The sequence below is a fragment of the Vulpes lagopus genome, chromosome 6 (assembly GCF_018345385.1).
Source record: "Vulpes lagopus strain Blue_001 chromosome 6, ASM1834538v1, whole genome shotgun sequence".
Lineage (NCBI taxonomy): Eukaryota > Metazoa > Chordata > Mammalia > Carnivora > Canidae > Vulpes > Vulpes lagopus.
The window spans coordinates 65,326,368-65,334,045 of record NC_054829.1 but is presented as its reverse complement, the minus strand read 5'-3'; positions in this window follow the sequence as shown (position 1 = coordinate 65,334,045).

Below are 7,678 nucleotides of genomic sequence, written 5' to 3'. Positions count from 1 at the left end.
TGGGTAATCAATTAACCTCCCTGTGGCTCAGTTTCTTCATCTATAAAATGGTCATACTACTATTACCTACCTAAGGGAGTTATGTTGCAACAAAAGAGTTACTATTTTAAAAATGTTTAGTAAAATCTGTTTATTGTTGTTATCACTAATGTTTAGCCCCTTATAAATGGTTTTACAAGAGAGGAAGCCTTTACAATGAAGTTAAGTCTAATATAAAACTTACCAAATAATGGTGCCGAAATGAAATTTCAAATGCTGAAGTAAGTTTTACCAATATTATTCATTTTTTTCCTGATCCACAGTTTTTCTTTTCCAGTTCTAAGGGAAAATATGCTAGCATGTTCTGTTTATTAACCAATGTATTTTCTCCTGTCACAGTTCAAGAGGGCAATTAAGGAATAAAAAAAGGACAAGAAAATCTTTCTGTTTTTCACATAGTGAATTCTACATGGCCCTGCTCTATCCCCGCACACATACCAGTTTGCCCACCATCCCACAGCAATACAGTGGTTGACACTCTGGCTGGAAAGACAAAGCCTCATGAACGGAATAAATTCTGTCATTTCAGCTACCCACTCTACAGAATTTGTTATGGCAGTCCTAGTATGTGAATACATCGTATTTTTTGATTCAGTAAATCCAACCTATTTGCTTCCTATCTACTCTCTGCCAAGCAATCTTATGATACATAATACGCTTTGTCTCCTTCACCATTAGTACTTCTGTTGGAGAAAATAAACTAAGTGAAGAATCATATACTTCACTGGTTCACTTCAGAAAAAAAATATTCTCACTCTGAAACTTTGGAATGATGATAAACAGTTACATTTATGTTATTTAAACTCTATCATGCATTTATCCATAATAATTTTTAAATTTGGAAGAAGTGAAGTTGAAATTGTATTTAAATTACCATTCTTTGCCCCCTCTATTGTACTCCCCCGAGCTAAGTTTATTAATATCAAAGATTTCTATTCATTCTATGTAAATTTACTAAAGTCTGTTAAATCTCCTGATTGCTGACATTTTAGAGTTTTATACACGTTTTGTCTCTCTTTTGACAAATCACACACACATCTTCAGGGACTCTTATTACAGAGCTAAGTACATTGTCTGACAAAAGCTGAAGAATTTTAATAGATAAATGACAAATTTTAACAAAGAGCTCTACTGAGTTAATTTCTAAAATCGTTTACTATATGTATAGAAAACTGGCAGAAGTAATTTGATGAAGTGCAGGTTTTCTATACATAATAAAAGGAAAGACAAAATTATTAGTAGAATATTCGATAAGATCCATCTATTTGATGGATAACCACAAAAATAATCTATCAATACAAATATATCTTCTTGCTTTCTTACCAGGTTCTTTTTTTTTCCTAGACTAAAAAAAAAATAATGTCACCAGTTATTAATGTCTATCATTTCCATCATTTAGATTGCTGCCTTAGTAGGATTTAGAATGAATCCAGAAAGGTCAAGTTCAAATGAGAAAAAGAAGCACAGCTCCACTACTGCAAAATCATGACATCCTAGATTTTAGAGACAGAAAAGCTTTATAATTTAAATATATCCCTCTGAGTAGTTACACTTTCTATTGAATACTTGGTTTACAGTGTGTGTGTGTGTGTGTGTGTGTGTGTGTGTGTGTCTATTTGTGAAGGACTGTGCTTGATGGGATCACTGCATGATCTATTCTCTGCAGGTGCCAGACAAGGTCAGAGAGAATCATCATCACAAAGTGAAGTGATTTTCTTCTTTACAAGCTCCTGATGTAAACAGACTGATGAACACAACAAGATCCTTACTCACTCTCATGATATCATACACAATCACAGCTAAATGTTTGTCTGTCAAAGCCTGGAGAGTCACTACCAGATTGTTGCCTGATTAGAATATAACCCCAAATGGTGTTTCCTTGGTTTTAGTTAGTGCTTATTTTTGCAAGATTTCTGAGCTCTGTAACAAAAGGTCAGAGAGTGAGCACTGAGGCAAGGTGAGAGTTTAGCCAGCTCAGAAAATGAGCAGGCTGTGTGTGTAATCGAGCAGCAACAGTACTGACATTTGCTGACTGAAGAGCAAAAAATAAGTAAATACAAGACACTTCTTATTTTAGGATCAGAAGTTACATAGCTCATTCCTTGAAAAGAGAAGTTTTGTAAGCATGTGGCCCTTAATCTTCGCTAATAATTTATGCTTACGTTCAAGACATTTTTAATACATTTCCTTATAGACTCCAACTTTACTCCTACATTTATTGCCAGTCAAGCAGCAGCTTTTAGTATATGGAAGCCTCACTAAAAATTCACCTTTTACGTTTCCTACCCAAGACATTTAATCAGAATCTGGACCCAATCTGTCACATCATAGTTAGCAGCAAGTGAGGAGGACTCAAGATCCTGCTGGTATAAACACACTTCTGGAGGGAACAGCCAAATAGTTTGGAAGTTTGGATTTCTCTTAAGAAGAAAACATTCCATGGATAAAGAATGTTCCAGAATACGTTTAACACGTTTGTAGACTTTCTGGGAGTGTTAAGCAATTATTTTTACTTAAAAATGGAAGTATAAAATGACATGTGTAAAATTTACAAATAAGTCAGATCTGAAGGGAATGGGAGATAGTTTCCTATAATTTAGTATAGAATTTTCTTCTAATAATTATATCTTAATCTTGTACAATGTCTTCCTATGTTTAAGAATTATGAGCAGTAGGGCAAATTCTTGTTTTTAAGACATGGAAAATAAGATGGAAAACTGTAGCAGCTGAGTTATAGTCTACTCCAAACATATGCCAAGTCTTTGTTTTGGTGCCAATATCATTATCTAACTAAATACTGAAAAATAGGCAAATGAACGATAAAGTTCATTTTATATGAATGATATGCATCACATGTAAATATGGATTAAAGCACCATGTATCTTATTTGCTATTAAAAACAAAACATGCTAACAATATTTTTCTCTTGTTTTCTCACTGCCAAACAAGAAAGAATATTACGTTATCATATAATCGATGATTACATCAGAAATGATGGGTATTTTCTAAAAAGGTTTTTAATGGTAGGCTTCTAAATTCATAGATTTTCACCTAATAGAAAGCTGCATCAGTTTCCCAGAGTCAAAGAGAAGTTTTCAGTAGTCTGAACTTTTGATTGATCTGAGCCATGTTTAGCTTTAATCTATCCTTGCACATGACTAAGAAAAGAGATGTTCTATCAGATTCTGTCCTTGTGGCTTCAAGTCTTTCTCTGTGTGCATCTAGAGTGGGAAAAGTTTTCAAATCCAAGTAGGAGTCAGGATTTAACCCTTACTTGGATATCATTGTGACCAACTGATGAAGGACATGCAGCCTCACCAAAGAATGGGTCAGGGCCTAGTAGAAAAAAATAGGGGGTTTAGGTGGGGTTGTGACTCTTGGCTTGAGCAAATACAGAGTTAATGGCTTGGAAAAGGATTTCAGCTTACTCTGGTATGAAACTCAGTGCTGAGTCACAGATGACCCAGAGCTGACAGCTCCAAACAAGGATGCACTGGGAGCAGGGCAGAAAGGAAGCTGATGCTATGTGGAGAACAACAGCAGGAGTTCAATGCAGGGCTGGAAGAGACAGAGTGTGTTGTGAGTCGGGGAAGAGCAGATGGGAAGTGACTGTCGGTCAGCCTCCTGGCTACATAGAGAATACGGGTTTGTTAAACCTGAGTCTAACAGAAGAGTCCTGAATGTGTATGATCTGACAGGAAGGACAATTGATTAATTTTTTTTCATAAAACACATTCTGAATTCTTCCATAATGATACTTTTATTTATTAACTGTATGTCTGTATGTTTCTATGTCTTGAAATGATATGTCATCTTCTCTAAACAAGAAAAGTCTTCCACTCAAATTTTCAAAATAACTTACCAGCCAGAATTTGGAAGGAGGTGTAATGTCTCAAAATATGATACAAGAGTAGTATTGTTTAATATTATATTAATGTATAATATATAATTAAGAATGACTTCTTACTTGTTTTTCACCTGAAAATGACCTGGTTCATTCAGAAATAGTAGTTTATAAGTTAGGAACAAACCATGTTATTTGGGAAAATGGATTCATCAAATCACTTTGATACATTATCTTCCTAATTAATCAGAACATAACTCATTGTGCATTGGATGTACAACTCGAATTTCAAACAGGCCCTATTTTAGGTTCCTGGACCAAATTCCAATGTGTGTGTGTGTGTTAGGGGATGCTTTCCACATAGCATCAATTCTCTGACACCAGCTGAGTGTTGAGAATTCAACTCCATTCTGACACTATCCATTTAGAGATTCCACAATTCAAGGGCTCAGTCCCACAAGATTGCCCCCACATTAAGACACCCCCATCGTCAAGCCCAGACAATTACCTGTGCTTCTGACCAACCAGCTACATGTTGGAGATTGCAATGACATCCTCCAGCTTAGGATGCCAAACACAGGTCCAGGGTGTTACCTATACTTGTGACCAAATGGCTCGGTTCAAACTTACTCCCTCTTTGGATTCAATTAACTTGCTCACAGAACACAGAAAAACATGTTGCTTATTAGATCACAAGTTTAAGTTAAAAAAAATATATATATATATATGAAACAGTCAGATGGAAGAGCTGCACAGGGCAAGACATGGGGAAGGGATGCAGAGCTTCCAGGTATGCTCATTCCAGGTGTGCCCTTCTCCCCATATCTCCAATTGTTCACCAACCCAGAAGCTCTCAGAGTCCTTTCCTTCGGACTTTTAATGGAGATTTCATGACAGGCATGATTGATGAAATCATTGACCATTGGTGATTAGCTCAATCTCCAGCCCCCTTCTCCTCCCAAGAAGCTGGGGAGTGGGAGTGAAAGCTTCAACCCACTGTTCACAAAATTAGTTCTTCCGCTAACCAGCCCCCATCCTTAGATGCTTCCAAAAGTCACTTCATTCACACAACAAAAGACACATTTAGTGTTCTCTTCACTTTGGAAATTCCAAGGGTTTTCATTCTATACCAGAAACAGGGACAAAACCAAAAAATCTTTTTTATATATCAGAGACCCCCCTCCCAGCCTCATGAGTCCATCTGCTTTATAGAAGCAATAGTTTAATTGACAGATTTGGAATTGCATGCACCCTGGGTACTGCACTAAATCATTGCTGGTGATTCACTTTCCACTCTGTTGAAAGGTACACCATATTTAACAAAACACTCTAGCCTGATTTACTCATTATTATTATCAGCGGCAGTGGTAGTAGTACTAGTAATAGTGGTAATGGTAGAACTATTGCTTGAATGGCCAGAGATTTTTGTTTTTTGTTTTGTTTTGTTTTTTTACAGCTTTGTATATAGAAGTGATATACTTAAACAAGAGGTATTCATTCTGTTCTTTCCATGGAAATGATTCCCTGACCTGGATATTCATATTACCAAGATAAGGATATCTTCTAGATAACTATAAAATGTCTAATCCTTGAAACCACTGACCATTTTGGATCAGAATTGAAAGGTACCTTATTAATTCCTCTTGTGCTATATTAGGTATATTTTAAATTTACTTGCAATGTCGCCAATTATTATCTTTCTGCAGAGGTGCCTTAAGGCAGTAGTTTTCTTTAAATAATTTATTAAGAAAATACAGAACATTAGGAAATGAAAATATTTTTTCTCTTAAGGGCAGCAAATCCAAAATAGCAGCCTAAAACTAATGGCATAGACTAACAGGTAATGATGTCACCTGACCTCTGAAATTGAAAAATCAATACTGAGGAGAAATTGCTAATGTCCAATAACTTTTCTCTCTCATTTTTAACAAATGGCAGACATAAAAAAATCTCAAATTCCTGATAAAAATATGAAAAATGTCTAGATAGAAGAAATCTCAGATTATTCAGATCAAGTTCTGCATTTTATTAATGAGGAAACTAAGACTCCAATCTTGTATTCATCACTTCTTTGCTTCCCATTCTTTCCTCAGCCTCTCCAGTTAAGCTTTTGTCCATACTAGTCACTGAAACCTTGTCGAGGACATCACTGACATCTATCAGTTGCCAATTCCAAAGATCTATTCTCAATCCTCCCCATACTTGATTCTTTGCAGAATGTAACAGAGTTGCCCACTGGCTCATTATTGGCATACTCTCCTCATTTAGCTTATGAGACACCACACGGTTTTTTTCCGCCTTCCTTACTGATTTTTCCCCAGTTGCTTTGCAGGCTCCTCTTCCTTATGTTAGAGAGCCCCGAGTCGTTGTTGGTATTCTCTTTGCTCTTGATAGCCATTCTACAATCTCTTCTAGCCCCATGACCTTAAATCATGTAAATGCTGATGCTGACTAAATCTTGTCCACCAGTACAGACTTCTCCCCTGGGACCTAGATTTTTATATTCAGTTACCAACATAGTATTCCTTTTCTCGTGTCTAATACACGTCACACACTCAAAGTTGGAACTTTTTTCCTCCACCATCCTCTGTAACCTGTTCCTCACCGCAGCAAATAATGCTGCTGTTCACCCATTTGCTCAGACCAGAATCCTTGGTGTCATTCAAAGATTTCAACCAATTTTATATCTCTCCTCTACATAGAAATTACTAATGGTTTCTCATCCTATTCATGATAAAATTCAAACCCATTGCCATGGCTTATGAAACCTGAGTGCTCTGGCCCTTGCCTAATTTTCTACCATGCTTGGTTCTCACTCTTACTTTAATGCTAGCCACCAAATTTATTTTTACTTCCAGTCCTTTGTATTTGCTATTTTCTCTTTCCTGAAAATTCTTCCTGAGATCTTTACATGGTTCCCTGCCTTAACGTCTTTTACATTTCTGTTCATATTCTAGCTCCTCAGACAGGCCTTCATTGATCTCCGAATAAGGAATTAGTGCCTACCTTCCTTATCAGAGATTGTCAATATCATGATCCTCCTTTATGTTTCTTACCAGCATTTGAGACTGCTTGAAATATACAATGTATTTACTTGTTTATTGTATGTTTCCTGACTGAATTTTAGGCCTGAAGGCATGGTCTTCATCTTGTTCGGCATTATATCCACAGTGTTAAAACAGTGTCTTAAACACAGATTTTTTCTCAATAAATATTGGTAGCGTGAATGATGAATGAATGAAGTATATTACTTTTTTTTTTAGGCTATTTTGAGAGAGAGTGAGTGAGAAAGAGAGAGAGCATGAGCAGGGGAGGGTCAGAGGAAAAGGGAGAAGCAGACTCCCCACTGAGCAAGGGAGCCTGATGTGGGGGGCTCTATCCCAGGACCCTGGGGTCATGACCTAAGCTGAAGGCAGATGCTTAACCAAATGAGCCACACAGGTGCCCATATTACTTGAAAGTTCCACTTGACTCAGTTCAGCAATTAGGTTTGGAAGCATTGGCATTTCCCAGAGTATGGGGAATTTGTGGTCACTGTGCTTTGTAATTACTTCCTGGAAGATGGCTCCTCACTTATGTCACTTCTTCTCCTCCCTCCTCCTTACATGCCCTCTTATACACAGGGTGAGTATAACCCTTGCCTGTCTTCAGCAACCCTTTATTACTAATTCTTGAGATCACATATGCGACAGTAGAATAAAGTCGCTCTTGTTTAGCTGTGAGTGGTGGTGGCATTACAGGCTAGATGCAAGAACTTTAGCTCAGAACTCTGTAGTCCCTGTCCTACATACATGA